Raw genomic sequence first — 22,681 nt, 5'->3', positions numbered from 1 at the left:
GCAGTTCCAGAGGGAGGAGACACCTCCAAATGGGACTGCCTTGTGTCTGTGACTGACAGGTAGGACTTCCAATAGGAAGTCACTGCCAGTCACAGTGAAGCCAGTGCAGTCACGGACTGCATCTGGCTTCACTGACACAGTGCTGAGTGGTGGATTTTATCTGGGTAACCATGTTCCCCCTCTCCCTATATAATCATAAGATGTGTACTGTAGCCAGGGGCGGATTGTAATTAAAAAACAGAAATTTATGGAAGCAGCTAATGGAGGTGCTGTCTGATGAGGGGGTGGGGTCAGTTGTGGGGGCGGATCCCTCCTCATAGGGTCTGATTGTACACAACTGCGTCCTTCCTTGCATTTTTTGCTGCAGACTAGGAGCGGATTTGGAACTAAAAGCGTCCCTGTAAAATTTTGAAGAAGTGGCCCAACATGGGCAGCACAAGAGGTACTGTATAACATACTTTGTGGCCATGGCAGCATCACTGGATGTCAGAGTCTGCAGAAATTGAATAACAGAATGAATGTAACTATAGTAACTATGTTACTATATGTCACATAGTAACATAGTTAATGTGGTTGAAAAGAGGAAAAAGCTCATCGGGTTCAAACTGTATTCTGTTTTAAGCAGTGCACATTATAATGCACTAGCCTAAATAATGGTTTGGTACCTATTGACAACTATATTTTGTATCACTACCATATACATAATGTCAATATATTAAATGCTATAGCCTTTAATTCTTTTTTCAGCTAAAAAAAACTGTCCAATCCGTTTTTAAATGCATTTACAGAGTCTGCCATTATTATCTTCTCCAGCAGGGAGTTCCAAATCCTTATTGCCCTTACCGTGAATAACCCTTTCCTACATTTTGTACAGAACTTTCTCTCCTTTAGCCTCAGTGAGTGCCCACGTGTCCTATACATAATTGTATTAATAAACAAATCCCCTGCTAACTCTTTGTATTGACCCTTTACATATTTGAAGATATTAATGTCTCCTCTTTTCAAGGGAATTCATATTTAACCTAGGATGCCTTTCCTCATACTCCAGTGTCTCTAACCCTTTACTCAGCTTAGTAGTGCGCCTTTGAACTCTTTCGAGTTCCTCAATATCTTTTTTATAATATGGTGCCCAAAACTGAACACAATATTCCAGAAGCGGACGTATCAATGATTTGTACAGCGGCAGGATTACATCCTCGTCCCTTGTCTCAATACCCCGTTTTATACACACAAGGACTTTACTTGCCTTCTTTGCTGCATTTTGACATTGGGAACTGTTATTAAGCCTATTATCTATGAGCACCCCCAAATCTTTTTCCACTACTGCTACCCCTATATTTTCCCCATTAAGTGTGTAAGATGCAAGTTTGTTTTTTAATCCGAAAGAGCAAAACCTTGCATTTTTCAATATTGAACCTCATTCCCTATTTAGAGCGCTCAGGTTTCAAGTTTAAGTAAGTCATTCTGTAGAGACTCCACATCGATTTCTTAATTAATTACCTTACACAGTTTAGTATCATCTGCAAAGATTGACACTGTGCTTCCCAGGCTTATTCCTAGATCATTAATAAATATATTGAATAGTAGCGGGCCAAATACGGACCCTTCGTGGTATTCCGCTGACTACTGGTGCCCAGCTGGAGAACATTCCATTGACCACTACTCATTGTACTCTGTTATCCATCCAATTACCTATCCATGTACAAATAGCATTTCCTAGTCCAAGTTCCCTTGATTTGATGATCAGTCTCCTGTGAGGCACTGTATCGAAGGCTTTTGCAAAATGTAAAAATACCACATCCACTGCTTTGCTTTGGTCGATATTATTGCTCACTTCCTCGAAAAAGCTAATTAGGTTAGTTTGACACGATCTGTCCCTCACAGAGCTACTTGTGAGCTACTTTTGGAAAAGAAAACCTCTGAAGGAGCTCCCCCCTCCCCCCAATGCGCGTGCGTTCCTGCAAAAGTGGGTGTGACCTCAGAAAAGTGCGTGTAATGCCCCCCCGTGTAGTGCCAGATACACAAATAATGCCCCTCAGCAGTGACAGATATTCAAATAATGCCTCCCAGCAGTGCCAGATACGCAAATAATGCCCCCAGCAGTGCCAGATACAATGCCCCGACCAGTGCCAGATACAATTCCCTCCGCAGTGCAATTTAAAATGCCCCCCGCAGCGCCAGATAAAATTCCCCCCCGCAGTGTCCGATACAGTGCCCACACAGTGCTAACCCTTGCTGGCTTCTTCTACTGCCACCGGTGCTGCTCTTCCTGTATGAGGGACGGAAGGGGAGGAGGGCGCAGCATGCGCCTCTCCTGTGAAGTCCGGAGAGCGGCTGCGGTGAGGGTGACAGAGTCTCCGGCAGCGGCGGGCATTTAAAATATGGTGCCGGTAAGTGAGCCAATCAAAACTTGCGGTCCCGCAGCCAATCAGGTGCCGCCACTGCCGGTCCACGAGGTCTGATTGGCTGACGGCCAGCACCATATTAAAAATGAAGGTAGGAGGAGTGCCAGTGACTGCCCAAGCCCGTGCCCTCTGTGAGCTACCGAAAATACTACTGCGCTGACGGATGGCACCATATTAAAAATGAAGGGAGGAGTGCCAGTGACTGCCCAAGCCCATGTGCTCTGTGAGCTACCGAAAATACTACTGCGAGCTACAGGTAGCTCGCGAGCTATGGGTTGGAGATCACTGCTCTATGCTATACCTCAAAATTCCTTCCAATAATTTACCCACTATAGAGGTTATACTAACTAGTATATAGTTCCCAGGATGATTTTTAGATCCCTTTTTTAAATAATGGCACTACCTCAGCTATACGCCAATCCCTCGGTACCATACCAGATCTAATTGAACTATAGAAAATCAAGTATAAGGGTTTTGCTAGCTGTGCCCTAAGCTCCATAATAACCCTCGGGTGAAAACCATCTGGGCCCAGTGATTTAATAATCTTTATGTTGCTTAGTCTCTCCAGGACTACTTCCTCACTTAAACAAGCATCTAGTCAAGAGTCATTACCTTCACTGTCGTTATGCACTAATGTCACCTTCTGATCCTCACTGGTGAATACGGATGAAAAAAACTTTTATTTTGACATCGTTTATCAAGGCTCTCAGTTCATCTTTTAATGGGCCTACGTTCTCCTTTTTTAAACCTTTTACTGTTTATGTATTGATAAAACTTTTTAGGATTGTCTTTACTCTCTATAGCGATTTGCTTTTGTTTACAATTTTAGCTGCTCTTATAACCTTTTTGCATATTTTATTGCATTTCTTGTAATAATGGAATGCCTCCTCCCCTCCAATTGATTTAAATGCTTTGAAAGCATGCCTCGTATTAGCCATTTATTTTTTGACCTCCTTATTAAGCCACATTGGTTTGTGTTTAGTACTCCTGCTTTTATTATCCATGGGAATGAATTTGTGAATTTTGTTATCGAGCAACCCTTTTAAAGCTTCCCACATTTTAGAAGTGTCCTTACCCTGAAACAAAACTTCCCAGTCAATGTCATTTAGTGTCTGCCTCAGCATATTGAAGTTATCTTTTCTAAAGTTAAATGTTTTAGTTGTTCCCTTATAGCTATCAGTGGCGGATTTAGCGGGGGGCGATCAGGGCGAACGCCTCCCCTACATATACCGGCAGCGGGATGGAGGCCGGGTCCCGCTGCGGTATTGGGAACGGGTTGGAGAGCTCTGCAGCGCGGCGGGGGACGAGGAGAGAGAGGAGCGTCCTGACGCGCGTACAGTGACCTCTGATCTGAGCACGCCCCCTCCTTCCTGTACGCGCGTCAGGAGGACGCTCTCTCTCTGTCTTCGTCCTCCGCCTCGCTGCACCGCTCGGCACCCGTTCCCAATATCGCGGCGGGACCCGGCCTCCATCAATGATTAGGTGTGTGTGTGTCCCATTTCTCCCCCCTCCTCTCTTCTCCCGGCATTATGTCCCTGCATTCTGTTGCCTCATTCAGCGTGCTATAATGTGCACTTCGGCTCATACAGTGTGCTATAACGTGAATTTTGGCTCATACAGTGTGCTATAACGTGAATTTTGGCTCATACAGTGTGCTATAACGTGAATTTTGGCTCATACAGTGTGCTATAACGTGAATTTTGGCTCATACAGTGTGCTATAACATTGGCTCATACAGTGTGCTATAAAGTGAATTTTGGCTCATACAGTGTGCTATAATGTGCACTTCGGCTCATACAGTGTGCTATAACATTGGCTCATACAGTGTGCTATAACGTTGGCTCATACAGTGTGCTATAACATTGGCTCATACAATGTGCTATAACGTTGGCTCATACAGTGTGCTATAATGTGCACTTCGGCTCATACAGTGTGCTATAACGTGAATTTTGGCTCATACAGTGTGCTATAACGTGAATTTTGGCTCATACAGTGTGCTATAACGTGAATTTTGGCTCATACAGTGTGCTATAACGTGAATTTTGGCTCATACAGTGTGCTATAACGTGAATTTTGGCTCATACAGTGTGCTATAACATTGGCTCATACAGTGTGCTATAAAGTGAATTTTGGCTCATACAGTGTGCTATAATGTGCACTTCGGCTCATACAGTGTGCTATAACATTGGCTCATACAGTGTGCTATAACGTTGGCTCATACAGTGTGCTATAACATTGGCTCATACAGTGTGCTATAACGTTGGCTCATACAGTGTGCTATAATGTGCACTTCGGCTCATACAGTGTGCTATAACATTGGCTCATACAGTGTGCTATAACGTTGGCTCATACAGTGTGCTATAAAGTGAATTTTGGCTCATACAGTGTGCTATAAAGTGAATTTTGGCTCATACAGTGTGCTATAAAGTGAATTTTGGCTCATACAGTGTGCTATAATGTGCACTTCGGCTCATACAGTGTGCTATAACATTGGCTCATACAGTGTGCTATAACGTTGGCTCATACAGTGTGCTATAACGTTGGCTCATACAGTGTGCTATAAAGTGAATTTTGGCTCATACAGTGTGCTATAACGTTGGCTCATACAGTGTGCTATAACGTTGGCTCATACAGTGTGCTATAAAGTGAATTTTGGCTCATACAGTGTGCTATAAAGTGAATTTTGGCTCATACAGTGTTGTATAAAGTGAATTTTGGCTCATACAGTGTGCTATAAAGTGAATTTTGGCTCATACAGTGTGCTATAAAGTGAATTTTGGCTCATACAGTGTGCTATAAAGTGAATTTTGGCTCATACAGTGTGCTATAAAGTGAATTTTGTCTCATACAGTGTGCTATAAAGTGAATTTTGGCTCATACAGTGTTGTATAAAGTGAATTTTGGCTCATACAGTGTGCTATAAAGTGAATTTTGGCTCATACAGTGTGCTATAAAGTGAATTTTGGCTCATACAGTGTTGTATAAAGTGAATTTTGGCTCATACAGTGTTGTATAAAGTGAATTTTGGCTCATACAGTGTGCTATAACGTTGGCTCATACAGTGTGCTATAAAGTGAATTTTGGCTCATACAGTGTGCTATAACGTTGGCTCATACAGTGTGCTATAATGTGAATTTCAGCTCATACAGTGTGCTTCAATGTTGAATTTCTTTGTAAGAATATCCTTATGTCTATCCCATGCATGTTTAAATTGCCCTACTGTCTTATCCTCTACCACCCCTGATGGAAGGAATGGCGATTCGCCAGTCTGTATCACCAGTGCGCAGGGTTCTCTCCACTAACTGGCAACATTTTATTAGTAATGGCAACAATAGGAAATTTTTAGAAGCGAACGGGAAGGGCATTACTAAGTGGGAGGGGCTATGATTAGGGGGAGGAGTCATAATTCTTAAACCGCCCCCCCCTAAAAGTTAAGTCTAGATCCGCCACTGATAGCTATGTTGCTTGAAACTGATGTAGAATGTGATCATGTAGTGATCGCTGTTTCCCAAGGTCTCCCCACTGTAATGTTTGATACGATGTCCACATTATTGGTAATAACTAGGTCCAGGATATTATTACCTCTGGTTGGGTCCTCAACTAATTGAGACAAGTATTGATCCTTTAATCATGTGTTTAGAAACCTGCTGCTCCTAGCTTTTACACACAAATCATTACTCCAATTTATATCAGGATAATTGAAATCCCCTAACACTAGGATGTCCCCCATTCCCGCAGCTTTTTAAATTTGCTGTAAGAGTTGTTCCTCATCACGTACGCTAATATCTGCTTGTTTGTAGCATGTGCCAATGACTAGTTTTTTTGCTTCAAGGCCCCCACTTGTGATCACAACTCATAGCAATTCCACGTTATCTCCAGTCCCCTTGTAAAAAACATCTATTATGTTTGGTTTTAGAGATGGTTTTACATAGAGACATACCCCTCCTCCCCTTGTGGTAGCCCTATCCCTCCTGAAAAGTGAATATCCCTCCAAATTTGCAACCCAGTCGTGAGAGTCGTCTGACCATGTTTCCGTAATACCAATAATATCATATTGATTTTTTGATACAAACCAATCCAATTCCCCTATTTTACCTGATAGGATTCTTGCGTTCCCAAGCGTACATTTTAGCTTAATATTTCCCTTGCCCATTTGTTTTAATGGTATGTTATCCTTATTTACAAGTGCCTTTCTAGAATTACTCCTACCGACTGTTATTCTCCTCTCTCCCTTAGCACCCCCATCATACTTAATACAGCCTATTTTACTACTATCCCCTTTTGACTAATAGGTCTTTCTAAACCCCCACCCGGTGAAGGTATTTTCCCTAATGCTATGGACATCATTTTCTATATACTGTACTGTTGAACCATAATCGTCATAAGTTAATAATTTAGGGATACCATGGGCAATACTTTTGTCGGTAATTCCTGTGTCAATACCCCTGCAATTACCCTTGACAGCTGAACTTTCCCTCTCCCCTTCGCCACCCCCATTTTGTTCACTACCCCCACCCTTTCTGTTCTCACTGTTTGACCTGTAGCTTCTATCTAAACCCTACCCCAGGCTCCTAGTTTAAAAGCTCCTCCAACCCTATAACCATCCTGCCCCTCGGCACCGCAGCCCCCTCCTCATTCAGGTGCAATCCATCGTGACAAAAAAGATGGCGCCTGACTGAAAAGTCCGCCCAGTGTTCCAAGAACACAAACCCCTCCTTCCTACACCAGTCTCTAAGACACACATTTACCTCCCTAATCTCCCACTGTCTCCCTGGACTAGCGCGTGGCACTGGTAATATTTCAGAGAATATTACCCTAGATATCCTTGCCTTAAATTTCTTGCCTAATTCCCTATAGTCTTTGTTAATCCCACCTACCGCTAACTTTGTCTTTGGTGTCGACATGCACCAATACTTCCAGGTCTTTACCAGCCCCTCCCAACAATCTGTCTACCCAGTCTGCAATGTGCCGTACCCGAGCACACGGGAGACAACTGACCTTATGGCGATCATGGTCCCGGTAGCAGATTTCCCTGTCTGTCTTCCTGATAATAGAATCCCCTACCATCACAATCTGAGTAGGTACTTCACTATCTTTTTTCCCATCTGTACTGGAGGGAACTGTCTCCTCCGGCTCCATCATTTCCTCACTGCAAGCCCCAGAATCCTCGTCCAGTTGGGCGAATTTGTTGGGGTTTGGCAGATCAGAGATGTCCTGTCTCCCCCTGACCCTCTTCTTCCTCCTTCTAACCATGACCCAGCTGTCTACCTGGTCATCCTCGTCTCCCAGTGTTCCCCCCTGCAACTTCTCCACCATTCTATCTAAACTTTGCTCGAGATTGTGAATACTCCTCAGTCGCATAATGGTCTGCTCTAGATCAGTTACCTGGGCTTCCATGGTGGCCGTTCGCTTACATCTCGCACAGATGTACCCACACTCGAACTGTTGTTCCAGGTGCGCATACATCATGCACGACACGTACTGAGTGAGATTCTCAATCACAGCCACCCCCATTTTTTACTAAGTGCTAACTCCCTGCTACCTTTAGAAAAACGAAAATTATAAATAGTTATTCTATGAATATTGGTTCACAGAAGCAATATTGACAATTACACAATATAGTAAACACTATATTTTCCTTTTCTGTCTGCCTTTCCAGGACTCTCATTGGTGATTCAGCTTAATACTAACATTCCCTGCGGCAGTTTTTCAACTGACAGGTTTTAGCTGTCTAACACCAACAGCAGATCCATCTCATTTATCTATATATCTGTGCTTATAATATTCTCCCTAGCAATTTTTCCACATCCTTGAACTCTCATCAATGATTCAGGAGGAGATGCATTTTAATTTACTACCAAACCACACTTAAATTGCCCAATCTCGTCTGGTCTTGGAAGCGATAAAGTGTTGGGCCGGGCAAGTATCAGGAGGGGGACCTCCTGAGAATACCCGGTGTAGTAAGTTCTGGATCTTAGTCCAGTCTAACACTGAAAGCAGATTCACACCTTTCATTTCTGCTATCCTCATTTTTTGTCTCTTTTGAGAACATATTGGCCTGGGATGCAGTCAATTTACCTCCAATCAAAATCCCGACAGTCGAAATCCCGACAGCAATTGACCGACAGTCAAAATCCCGACAAGGTCAAAATCCTTGGCACTCTGGGGACATATTATGTGTATCTGGCTCTACTGGGGGCATATGTGTATCTGGCACTGCACTGCTGGGGGCATGCGTATCTGGCACTATTAGGGGCATATGTGTATCTGACACTGCACTATTGGGTGCGTATGTGTATCTGGCACTCTACTGGGGTCATGTGTATCTGACACTAGACTGGGGACATTATATGTAAGGAACACTACTGGGGCGTTATGTGTAAGGCTGCTAATTCTGTGTGTAGAGGTGGGGGTGACAATATATTTATAGTTTGATGTAAAGTTGCAAGGCCACATTCACTTTTCCAGGAGCGCATTAGGGATGCAGGGCCGTAACTAGGGGGGGGGGGGCGCGCTAAGGGGGCATGCGCCCCAGGTGCAGGATTAGAGGGGGTGCTGAGGAGTTACAGAGGAGCAGGGTTTGTGGGGTTTTTTTTCTACCGACAGTGCTGTGCTGCTCCAGTGAGACAGCAGACGGCACCTGGGGCAGTGTCTCTGACCCACCTGTCTGCCCGGAGATGGCTCCAACGCTGTGTGGGTGAGCTCCAGTACCTGGGATCTTTCCAATGCAGGCTACTGTCTTAAACTCTCTTCTTTGCCATGCAGTGCTGCGGCTAGCGTGCAGTGCAAAGTACAAGCGAGCTGTTGATGCTGTGTTTTTCAGCAGGTTATGATCTTTGCTGCCTGCCCAGCACCAACCAATAACTAGCTGCAGGCTATACCACATTGAGAGGACACATTGCCCCAGGCTTATGCTTGTTAACAGGTGCAGTCACCGATGTTACAGAAATCAGAGGTTCACTTTGCTAGCTATCCACTTGACAGTGGAAACTTAGAGCCTGGAAAAGCTCCAAATCTCACCAAGTATCACTACAACAGCTTTGTGGTGAGCTTAAAGACAGACTTTATTATCGGCACTGTGCTCCCAGTTAGCAGTTTCAACCTCCGCTTTGCCTCCCAGATGGGGGGATTTGGTGTAGCTTATAGGGGGATGTAGTGTAGTGATGCATGTAGTGTAGTAATGTATTGCAGTATATAGGGGCATGTAGTGCACTGATGTGGTGTAGCATATAAGGGTATGTAGGGTAGTGATGTAGTGTAGCATATAGGGTATGTAATGCAGTGTATAGGGGCATGTAGTGTAGTGATGTAGTTCGGCTTGTATGGGATATAGTATAGTAGTGCAGTGGATAGGGGAATGTAGAGGAGCATGTATTTAAACACGCTGCTGGAGGTGCATGTGACGCATAGGGCATTTGAGGCACATAAGGGAATATTGTCCAGTAGTATCCCCTTTTTAATTTTTATTTTGATAATCTAATTATTTTAGTCTGACAGGGTCTTCTTCTTTTTTTTCTGTTGGGGGGGTGTTTGGGGGGGGGGGGGGGTGTTTTTTTTTGGGGGGGGGGGGGGGGCTAATTACTGCCTTGCACCAGGTGACGAAAATCCTAGTTTCGGCCCTGTAGGGATGCATCAGAATTTCTCACTCAGGGTGCTAGTAGGCCTGGAGCCAGCCCTGACTGTGGGGGCTAAATATGGTGGCATTTTTTAAATTCCTGGCCAAGGTCTGTTGCAGGGTCAAAAACTGGGGTGTAAGGTAGTCTTTTCCTGTGAGGCCACGCCCGTTTTCAGTGAGACCACGTACATTTTAAGTGAGGCTACGCCCATTGTAGTAAGATCACGCTCCCTTGTCAGTATCGAGCGACAAAATTGTTCTTTTTTATATCTATGGGGGGACATTTTTTACTGTTCGCACTGGGAGCCAAGTTGCCTAGAAATGGCACTGACAGCAGTTACCCAGTTGCACAGCGGATTACTGACTCCATAACAACTATGCTGGTATTAGACATGTGTCCATTATCCACCATTAATGTGGTAGATTTTAGACAGTTGATTGAAGTACTGTGTCCCCGTTGCCAAATCCCATCTAGATTCCACTTCACTAGAAGATCAATTGCCAGCCTGTACAATGACATTAAAAAAGCATTATTAGTGTCCTCAGAAATGCCGTTGTGACCACTGTCCACTTTACCACGGATTTGTGGACAAGCGGAACAGGGCAAACTAAAGACTACATGATTTTAACAGCCCACTGGGTAGATGTATTGCCTTCAGCAGCACCAACAGCAGCATCTCACACATGCCAGCTCATTCAGAGGCAGAAAACAAGAAAATAGAGAGCGCAAGCAGACTAAATTAACAATATTTAATTAAAACTGCACCAAAAAAACCAAACAATATATTAAATGTATGTGCAATTAATAAAACATAAAATTATGAACAAATGGGATCCTCCAGCTTACAGTCCATTAAATGCAATGATGGATTCCGAATTATGCAGTCAAAAGCTCCTTCTATTCAGAGCAGTGGGTTCATCAATTTGTGTTTAAAATACTTTTGCAGATTATTCACTTCTCTAAAAAGTTGTTTATTCCGGAAAATCACTTTTATTGGATTATTAAATAACAAATGTGCTGCTTGCTCCAGCACTTTATATTCCAAATGGATAGCAGCTTTGTATGTAAAAATCAGTCTTTCAGTGTGTTTTACAGCGGCTCCGTCTACCGCTCTCCCTAAAACACACTTGGGAAATCTTTCAATGAGATAGCCGCTTACCGCATCCGGATGAGTTCAGCTTCACGGCACTGATAAACCACCATGCATCAGACGGCTGTACCGCAAACTCCCGAGTGGAATAGATGATGGCCACGGTCCCCGTTTAGCAAGGCGGACCACTGCAGGTGGCTGTGATGATAACGGATCCACTGGTGCGGTGCAGAAATTGTGATAGATGTCAACAGCATAAATGGAGAGTGCCGGGATCCCAAGTCCAAAAAGACCCTGACGCGTTTCTCGACCTACGTACACTGGTCGTTTCCTCAGAGGCAGGCTACTCTGTGCATCACCGGTTTCAGTAAGAGATATACTACTGACAACCTCTTAGAAAAACTCAGGTAAATCATTGCAAAATGGCTGACCCCACTTGGACTCTCCTTGGGATTTCTGATATCGAACAATGCCACCAATATTGTGAGAGCATTCCATCTGGGTGAATTCCAACATGTCCTAAGTTTTGCTCACACAATTAACTTGGTGGTGCAATTTTTTTTTTTAAATCATAGGAGTGTGCAGGAAATTCTGTCGGTGGCCCGGAAAATTTCGGGACATTTTCTCCATTCTGCAACTGCATGTAGAAGATTGCAGCACTTGCAAGAACTGTTGAATTTGCCCTGCAATCAGCTGAAGCAAGAGGTAGTAACAAGTTGAAATTCAACCATATATATTCTTCAGCAGATGGAGGAGCAGCAAAAGGCCATCCAAAGCTACACATCGACATAGGGAAAGGTGCAGGAATGCACCTTAGTCAAGCGCAGTGGAGAATAATTTCCGTGTTGTGCAAGGTTCTCAAACCCTTCAAAGTTGCCACATGTGAAGTTAGTTCAGACACTGCCAGCTTGAGTCAGGTCTTTCCCCTAATCAGACTATTGCAAAAGCAGCTGGAGAAAGTAAAGGAGTAGCTGAGGTATGTGGACTTGTAGAACAAGCCCTTAATTTGCTTTGCCCAGAACCAACGATCATCAATCTCTTGAAATCAGATAACTATATTTTGGTTACCATACTTGAACCTAGGTTTAAGTAATATGTTGTATCTTCCTTTCTGATGGACACAAATCTGTAAAGGTGCAAAGAGCTGTTGGTGAACAAATTGTCAGCTCAAGTGGCACGTGACACAGTAACATCTCCTTCAGTTGCTCAAGCAACTGTCAGCAATCTGTGTAGGACGTTACTGTCCCAATATGTGGAAAAGATGTTCATTAAAATGAATAACCAAATCCACAAGGAAGACCTCAGGGCAGTACGGATGGTGCAATGGTTAGCATTGAGGTCATAGGTTCGATTCCCACCATGACCCTAACTGTGTGGAGTTTGTATATTATCCCCATACTTGCGTGGGTTTTCCTCCGGGTACTCCGGTTTCCTCCCACAATCCAAAAATATACTGGTAGGTTATTTGGCTTCCAACAAAATTAACCCTAGTGTGAATGTGTCTGCATGTACATGTGATAGGGAATATAGATTGAAAGCTCCACTGGGGCAGGGACTGATGTGAATGGTCAAAATATGCTCTGCAAAGTGCTGCGGAATATGTGTGCGCTATATAAATAACTGGTAATAATAACTAATAAATAAATAAGACCTTTACCTGCAATTACGTCCAAAAAATACAGGGGCACTAGTAATGGTGGATTGCAGCGGGGACAAATTAAGGATGTATACACTGATGAGGGAAGAGGAATCAGATAATGGTTATCATGACGTCATCTTGCCAATGTAGAGCCAGTTTGTGCACGCAGAGACCATTGGCAGCTTGTTTTGTGGGGGCCCAAACAAACGAATCATTTCAGCCACAAGTGGCAGTCCCTGTCGCTGAAGTGATTGGTTTGCTAAAATGTGCATGTCCTGTTTAATATATATAACATAAGGATGGGTGGGAGGGACCAAGGACAATTCCATATTGCACCTCTTTTCTTTATGCGCTGTTTGGAGCATTGCTAACTGATACCCTTCTGCCACTGCAGTGAACTGCTATTTTGTTTCTTAGATTGTGCCATGTTGGAAATTTAAATGCCACATGTTTGTGCCGCCCACTTCTGCCACTTAGCTTAGTCATCCAGCTACCTCAGTGCCACCTTTTGGCCTAAACTGGATGAAAACAATATTGTGAACTGTGAGGTGGTCAAAATTGACTGGAAATGAATGTTATTGAGGTTAATAATACTGCATGAACAAAATCAGGCCAAAATTCAGTAATTTTAGGTGTTTTTATGATTTGTCTAAAAAAAAAAAAATACAGAACCAAAACCAAACCCAAAACCTTCAAGGTTTTTTTTTGGCAAAACCAATACAGAACACAGTCAAACAGATCCAAAACCCAAAACCAAATTTGGGCTGGCACACATCCCTACTCACCAACTACAAACACTATTGGATCTACACTCTTGAAATTTCTCCTCACCGAAGACTTTCACTTGCAGTGACCATTCCAAGACGTACTGTATGCTGCTTACTGACCTAACCTGGGCATTTTACTCATAATCTGCCCACAGTAATTCTGATATAAAGAAATGACACTCCCTGGTTGTTGTAATTGGACTATACATCTTTGAGATAGCGTTTTGTATTGTTTTTCTTGGATGGTAACAGTGAATAATAAATGTCATTTGAATGTTAACATATGCATTTTATTCTTTATGTGTATGTATTATTAAATGTGTATCTTTTTTCTTTAGAACGAGCCATGCAGGTCTGGATTTATCAATTAGATGTATTACTTATAGTTCCCCAACAGTGTTGTCTGTTTTTCCAAATAATTCTCTCTCTCTCTCTCTGTATATATATATATATATATATATATACTGTATATACAAACAGAAAATTCAGCACTCACCATAGCAAGCTCACTTATCCTCACAACATGTTGTGAGGATAAATGAGCTTGTTATGGTGAGTGCTGAATTTTCTGTTTGTATACAGTATATTTAAGTAGGTGGCCATGGGCTACATGCACCCCACCCTATAAGTGGTGAGTGCAGACATTGCACCCCGCCTCTGGGGTGTCGAGTGCTGTGGTTTTATATTTGTTTTTATATATATATATATATATATATATATATGAAACAAAACAGAAAATAAATATGTCTAATATTCAACATAAGTTGCAGAATTGCTTTTTAAAAAGTGACTGTAAATTAAAATCAAAGCAAACCTTTCTTACATATCAGACAATGCATTAAGCTTTAACATTAGCTAAAAAACACTGAAGACACATTTCAATAATGCACTGACTTTTTCTGAGCACATAATCCCTTCTGAAAAATTAATCATCCTTGAAAATTTCAGGAAGCAAGTGGCCTCCTTAGCTAAATGTCATTATCTGCTAAATAATGCAAAGTTATTGATATGTTCACATGGCTATATCTGGGAAATGTTTGCACGGTAACTCAACAAAGGACAATAGGAATTGTGGTCCTTCAGAATGTCATAGTAATAGCTAATGAACATGAACATTTTGTTATTTTAGAAAAGTGATCTTATATCAGAAATATACAGTATACTATATTTATGTGTCTCATATACAATAGAATTACTGTAGCTACTTCAAAATATTGCAGTAAAAATATGTGACTTGTTTAAACTGTATTTAGTGTCTTGGCAAAGGAAAACTAAAATACTGTTATTAAAAAATGCTCGTTTAGTTAGATAATATCACAAAACAATTTTACTATATTGTGACAAGAGCAATAGAGTAATAGTGGAAGGCAGGTATATTTACACTAGGTTTCTTACCTATGTGTTTTAAAACCCCAGGAATATTGTATTGGCTCTGATAAGAGCTTTTGGCTTTTATTAATACCAGGAAAGGAATCTGGGGTTGCATGTGAGAAGAGAGGGTGGGTTCGCCATCCATTTGGCCCAGTTCTTGTCTTTGGGCCTTTCGCCCCAGAGAAGGCTAATTAGGGCTTTCAGCTGTATGGGTGTGTTAAAAAGGCTATCAGCCTGATCAGCGCTCTCTCTCAAACTGCCTGGGGGAAAAGGAGAGACTATGGAGTCTCTGTGAGAGAAAACTTGCTATTGAAAATTAGTGAGCTGTGCCTTGTGAAAACTTCTTGTATTTTTTTTCTAGTAAGTTAGGATTATTATGTGTACTGTATATGGCAAGTTATTTACTTTGATGTTTTTTTCTGTTTCTCTACATAATAAAACTAGTTGAGGTCAGTTGCACCAAAGCAACTGACTTGTGTGATCTTTCAGCTGCTGCGCACTTCCATCTACCCCGGGAGATGGTACCTGTTCTCCTGACCCTATAACATGTTGTGGAGAATTAGCTTGCATGATCTGAACATAAATGAAGAGAGCAGCAGCTTTGAGAGCCCTGTAGAGAGCAGGTCTGTGTCAGCCTGGACTAAAGCAAAATATGGCACGGGGTAAAACTGCATGTGCAATACTCTCCAGAGGCTTTCTCACAGTGTGACCTCCCGACTGCCGGGATTTCATATGTATTCTGGGAGCTGGTGTGCCTCACACACAGAAGCAAGTCTAAGTGGTGCTTTGTCTGCGACTGTGGAAATCTGTACAATTAACGGGCCATACCCTTTTTTTGGAAACCAGTATTGATACTGTACATGTCCTGGGTGAAAGTGGCTGCAAATTTGCTAGAAAAACCAGACAACATGGAGGACATAATTAAGGCCTTGCTACAAGTGACAGCAGCGCAGCAGGAAGCCACAAGGGTCCCTCAAGAAGCCTCCAGGGAACATCAATTGGAGGTTGAGGAGATATGGAAACAACAGCACCAGGACAATGAAATTCTTAAAGAGGAGGTGCAGCATCTCGCAGCATGGCCTGGAAATGCTTCCCCAAATGTTCCAGCCAGCTCCATACGAGCTAGTCCTTTCCTTCAAAAAATGAGAGACTGATGAATAGATGCATATCTAACCATGTTTGAGAAGATGGCTGAGCAGAGATGTTTTGTAGGTGAATCTGCATTGGTGAAAATGGCCCCAAAAACCATCGAAAACCGCTTGCAGTTTCGCCAAAACACATGGATCGGGAGTGAATTCGCCGATCCACGTGTTTTTCACCAGTGAAGGCATTTTTCACCTAGGTGAAAATCCAGCCCTGGTAATGCATAGGGCAAATCTCCATTCGCCCTAAAAATAGCAAAAAAGCTCTGTTTTTTCACATAGGCGAAAAAAGAGAGCTAATTGCATAACCCTAATTATCTGTTATTAAATTTGTGCTTACATTGGGCTTATTAATAGAGTTCGAAAACATGCCAAAAATCCAGTTTTAAGCATATTTTAAATCGGCTTTATTTAGGAAAAACCAAATGTGGGAAAATCAGAGATACTGTGGGAAAACTTTCTATAAAATGATAGGTAGAAGATAGTTGCTATGGACAATGTCTCCACTTGCCCATTTCACCATACTTTAGAAGACTTTATACACCTCTCCCTGAAAAAAGCAACAAAATGAGAACTGTGCTGGCTTAGCTTTTCAGAGCTTGACTTGGCAGGCTAGGCTGCGGGGTAAGCAATGCTGAGAATGGATCTTCTGATTCTTGCCCTGCAGCTTAATCCTACTCCTCTCCCACCTGTCACTATTTTTTTTTCTGTGTACTTATGTCAGATGGGTCCTTCCTAAATGACTGCAGTATACTGATGTATCTGCCATCTTGTGGCTCCTGGCTCGCTTCGCTCGCCATGCTTCGGGCAGGGTGCCTCGCTCAGCTACCGCTGCACTCTGCATAGGTTACTATTCCCAATCGTAGTCCACGTGGATCGTTAAGTATGAAAAAGTTAAAAAAATGAAAAATGTGAAACTCATGTTGACCTTTTTCCATGTCAACCTAGTGACCATGTGAACCTACTGCATGTCGACCAATAGTGGTTGACCTAAGTCTTGTCTACCATGAGCTGGTAGAGACTGTCAGGACCCTGAGTAGCCACAAATTGCCAGCTGCCTGCCCAAGTCAGCAGCACTAAAGTCCGGCACATGCAGACAATGGCCAAACGGTATTAGTTCCCTCAGCTCGCTGCAGTCCATGACACAGACTGCTCCCCTTGACCCCCCTCCCTATACTGGCATGCATCCTTGCACACTGTGTTGCTGCACTTGATTAAAATAAAAACATTTTCCTAAATGACATTGGTTGCCCCATTACCCATGTGTGCCCGATTGCCCCTGGAGTGCCTACAGAATGCAATATATATTCTTCTATTGAGCATATTTTGAATATACTGTATTAATATAGTTGTTTTCTATAATATAAATAAATATAAATATATATATATATATATATACAAATACAACCTGGACCCCGGCACTCCGGACTGACGTGATTACTGCTCAGGTGCCCTCCCTTCAGAGTGTAACACCTCTGCTCACATGCACTTTCTTGGAGAGGGCGGCACTCAAAGACTTGGCAAACGGTGTAGGTGAAGAAAAGCCCCGCAGGTGCCCTGCGGGGCTTTTCTTCACCTACACCGTTTGCCAAGTCTTTGAGTGCCGCCCTCTCCAAGGAAGTGTATATATATATATATATATCATCAAGCACGGCACTCCGAAAAAGTTCAAAATACTTCTCCCGTTGCCTTCCGTTAAAGAAACACTCTGCAGCTCCCCAATGTAGATAAACATGTATGGCGGTACTCAGGTAAAATAAAGACAAGACAAGAGCCTGTTTTGCCAACGTTTCAAAGCATCCGCTTTTTCATCAGGGCATATACAAAATGACATACACTCACCACTTTATGTGCTCACCATTCACCACGCTGTCCCGCGCCACCGGCGTCTCTTCCGCTATGCTGTGCGCAATTTGATGACATCACCAGTGCAACCCGTCACCATAGAAACAGTATACATCCAAATATACAAGGCTCACATAACATAAAACAGTGTTTCCGTGAATTTCTTATAAGGAGGTACTTAATACTGTTAATATGTACCAAGCCTAATAAAAGAGCTGCACCTCAACAACATTAATAAAAACCAAGCTGAAGCACAACAGCAGCAATCCAATCAAGAAGTGAATATAACTGAAAAATTAATAAACGATAAGCTATCTGACAGCCTAAATAGATAAACAATCCATATAGATCAAACAAAACTATTCAACCCACTATTCTCATTTAGGCCTTTAGGGCTAAGGGTATCTAGTAAAAAGATCCATTTTGCTTCACGCTGCAAAAGCAGCTTGGACTGATTACCTCCCCTACACAGCAGTGGGATATTGTCAATAATTTTATGTGTGAGTGAAGTCGATGAGTGACCAGCCAAGGCAAAATGCCGAGCCACTGGCTGCTCACTCCTACCAGACAAGACTGCTTCCCTAATAGCATATCTATGCTGCCCCATTCTGACCTTAAATTCACACTCGGTCTTACCAATATAATATTTACAACAGGGACATATGAGAGCAAAGACAACAAACTTCGAAGAGCATGTAACATACTGATGGATCTTAAATTACTTATTCATGAACGGGTGTTTAATAGTATCACCCGTAAGCATATAGCCACATGTCACACAACCTAGACATTTAAAGCAACCAGCTTTTCCGCTACCAAGGAACGAAGAGGAGCTACGCTTACCAAAATCAGTAATATCTGTATGTACCATGAAGTCATGAATATTCCTTCCCCTAGAGTGACTGCACATAATTCGTTTATCATTCAGACCCACAAGGTCATTATCAGATGACACAATGGGCCAATACGTCTGCACTGCCCTTCTAACCTTGTTACTAGCTACATTGTATCTACTCGGCCAAATTATTTTATTGGCAATGGACTTAACGCCCTTCGATGCCAAAGTACTAGACCTGGGTCTGGCTAGAACTTTACGTTTAACCTCCAACAACGCTTCCCTCTTATAGGGAAAACGGCAACCCCTTGCGAACAGGCATAAGGTGATGGCTTGTAGACAGCAGTAGCGTATTGCGGTCAGTGGACTTGATAAATAGAGAGGTTTTAAAACCCTCATTGCATTTCTCAATTCTTACATCCAAGAAATCAATACCACTAGAGTTCACTTTACAAACCAATTTAACTGGACTATCACCCTGATTATGTAAATCAAAGATAGAATTAAGGCTTTCACCACTACCACGCCAAAACAACAGCATGTCGTCAATATAGCGTGAATAATAGAACACATTCGAAGCAATATCAGGATTGGCAAAAAAATTCTTTCACTACTGCTATCATATAGGCTATATATGCACTGTGTGGGCTCCCGAGGACCGAGTTTGAGAACCTCTGATATAGGCATTGGCGTACGATGGGGCAACAGAGGACCCCATCGCACACCATGCCAACTGAAGGTAATGTTTGCCGTCACAATAAAAATCATTTTTACATAACACCATTTCCAGTAAGTCACACAAAAAATTAACATCAGGCCCCTTATACCATTTGTTATTGGTATATTTTATATATATATATATATATATATATATATATATATATATCAATCAGTATATTAGTATGTGCTATTAGTAGTCATTTTGCAGCGTTCACTTCTGCACTATGAAGTGCTGTGATGCTGCACTGTGTGTGATTCCCCCCTGCCCGTTGGTAATAGAGAACTGTAAATATGATGCACATCCAGTGTGTGCGTTCCAGGCAAGATGCGTGCACTCTCAGCATGTGTGGATCATTTAAGGGGTCCCTGAGTTACAGGTAGGTTTTGACTACCTGATATGGCTATTTTATGAGTACTTGACTTTGGCTAATATGCTTGAAAAAGGGCTTGTATAACTGAAACGTCACATTAACCATACACCCTGCATTATGATGTAAGCCTTGTTTATTCGTGTTGGGTAGGCATTACCGGCAGCTGGGATCCCGTTGGTCAGCATCCTGACGCCAGGATCCTGACCGCAGAATGCGTGGGAGGATGGGCCAGCGCAACATAGCCCCTTGAGTGTTTGGTGTCGAGCGCATGCCGACTGTCAGGATTTACAAGGATCGTGATGTAGGTGGTGGTATTGTGACCAGCGATCTCCTGACCGCCAGTCACATAATGACATCACATTTATTCACATTGCTTATGGTGACTGGTGTAGTGTACTATAGTGTTGCTATTTATGGAGATGTAAGTGTGGAACTTTTGGAAATATAATTATGTTGTGATTTTATGATTGCAATTTTTCTAGCACCTATTTACAAGAGTTCTTTTTGAACTATAGGAGATTATGCATCTATGTTTTGGAACTACAGTATCTGTATTTAGTATTTTTGGAGACCTTTTATGAAAATACGTATATTTTTGGTGTGGTTGAGTAATAACCTCTCCTTTTTTAATGCCATTCCCTGTGTCACTCCAACTGAATATATTTTTATTTGAATGTTGATGTTTGATACATACTGTCAGGATCTGGTATATGGTCGTCTCCTAATCAGTGTTGAACGCAAGAGGATTTGATGTAATTCCTTTGCATCTATAGAGATGATGATCAGCTGGAACCTGGAACTGGATTGACTGCAGACTTGGAGGGTATCAGGAGATGTATAGCAGAGAACTAAAACTACAGTAGAATTAAGTGGTTGGCGGAGGCCTAGAGCAGGGGGGATGCAGTTAATATACCATCGGGTGTAAACCCCCCTCGGTCAAAATACTGATGCCAGAATCCCGACCAACACAATAAGCCTGGTGTCTAAATCCCGACGGAGCTCAGATGCCGGCGTCAAAATACCTGGAATCCCGAACATTCTCCTGCGGGAAGCGCTCACATCCAGCCACAGATGGGGGAAGGTTAGGTTTAGGCACTAAAAATAAGAATTTACTTACCGTTAATTCTATTTCTCGGAGTCCGTAGTGGATGCTGGGGTTCCTGAAAGGACCATGGGGAATAGCGGCTCCGCAGGAGACAGGGCACAAAAAGTAAAGCTTTACGATCAGGTGGTGTGTACTGGCTCCTCCCCCTATGACCCTCCTCCAAGCCTCAGTTAGGTACTGTGCCCGGACGAGCGTACACAATAAGGAAGGATTTATGAATCCCGGGTAAGACTCATACCAGCCACACCAATCACACCGTACAACCTGTGATCTAAACCCAGTTAACAGTATGATAACAGCGGAGCCTCTGAAAAGATGGCTCACAACAATAATAACCCGATTTTTGTAACTATGTACAAGTAATGCAGATAATCCGCACTTGGGATGGGCGCCCAGCATCCACTACGGACTCCGAGAAATAGAATTATCGGTAAGTAAATTCTTATTTTCTCTATCGTCCTAGTGGATGCTGGGGTTCCTGAAAGGACCATGGGGATTATACCAAAGCTCCCAAACGGGCGGGAGAGTGCGGATGACTCTGCAGCACCGAATGAGAGAACTCCAGGTCCTCCTTAGCCAGGGTATCAAATTTGTAGAATTTTACAAACGTGTTCTCCCCCGACCACGTAGCCGCTCGGCAGAGTTGTAATGCCGAGACCCCTCGGGCAGCCGCCCAAGAAGAACCCACCTTCCTTGTGGAGTGGGCTTTTACCGATTTTGGCTGTGGCAGGCCTGCCACAGAATGTGCAAGCTGAATCGTACTACAAATCCAGCGAGCAATAGTCTGCTTAGACGCAGGAGCGCCCAACTTGTTGGGAGCATATAGTATAAACAGCGAGTCAGATTTCCTGACTCCAGCTGTCCTTGAAATGTATATTTTTAAAGCTCTGACAACGTCCAACAACTTGGAGTCCTCCAAGTCGCTTGTAGTCGCAGGCACTACAATAGGTTGGTTCAGATGAAATGCTGACACCACCTTAGGGAGAAAATGCGGACGAGTCCGCAGTTCTGCCCTGTCCGAATGGAAAATCAGATATGGGCTTTTGTAAGATAAAGCTGCCAGTTCTGACACTCTCCTGGCCGAAGCCAGGGCTAGTAGCATGGTCACTTTCCATGTGAGATATTTCAAATCCACAGTTTTTAGTGGTTCAAACCAATGAGATTTGAGAAAGTCCAAAACAACATTGAGATCCCACGGTGCCACTGGAGGCACCACAGGGGGCTGTATATGCAGCACTCCCTTAACAAAAGTCTGGACTTCAGGAACTGAAGCCAATTCTTTTTTGGAAGAAAATCGACAGGGCCGAAATTTGAACCTTAATAGTTCCCAATTTGAGACCCATAGACAATCCTGATTGCAGGAAATGTAGGAATCGACCCAGTTGAAATTCCTCCGTCGGAGCACTCCGATCCTCGCACCACGCAACATATTTTCGCCAAATGCGGTGATAATGTTGCGCGGTTACTTCCTTCCTTGCTTTAATCAAAGTAGGAATGACTTCTTCCGGCATGCCTTTTTCCTTTAGGATCCGGCGTTCAACCGCCATGCCGTCAAACGTAGCCGCGGTAAGTCTTGAAACAGACAGGGACCCTGCTGAAGCAAGTCCCTTCTCAGAGGTAGAGGCCACGGATCTTCCGTGATCATCTCTTGAAGTTCCGGGTACCAAGTCCTTCTTGGCCAATCCGGAACCACTAGTATCGTTCTTACGCCACTTTGCCGTATAATTCTCAATACTTTTGGTATGAGAGGCAGAGGAGGAAACACATACACCGAC

The 22,681-nt window shown here is 43.0% G+C and overlaps 1 protein-coding gene and 1 pseudogene across 2 annotated transcripts in view; both read left to right on the top strand.

Annotated features, from left to right (window-relative positions):
* The window catches only part of MOCOS (molybdenum cofactor sulfurase), a 1,370,999-nt gene that overhangs the window by 378,410 nt on the left and 969,908 nt on the right, over positions 1-22,681 (top strand). The gene's annotated exons all lie outside the window — the stretch shown is intronic.
* Positions 8,255-8,372, top strand: LOC134930301 (5S ribosomal RNA; annotated as a pseudogene).

Source organism: Pseudophryne corroboree, chromosome 5, assembly GCF_028390025.1.
Source record: "Pseudophryne corroboree isolate aPseCor3 chromosome 5, aPseCor3.hap2, whole genome shotgun sequence".
In the NCBI taxonomy this organism is placed as follows: domain Eukaryota; kingdom Metazoa; phylum Chordata; class Amphibia; order Anura; family Myobatrachidae; genus Pseudophryne; species Pseudophryne corroboree.
Note: the sequence above shows the minus strand (reverse complement) of the source record. Positions and strands in the feature narration are given on the sequence as shown.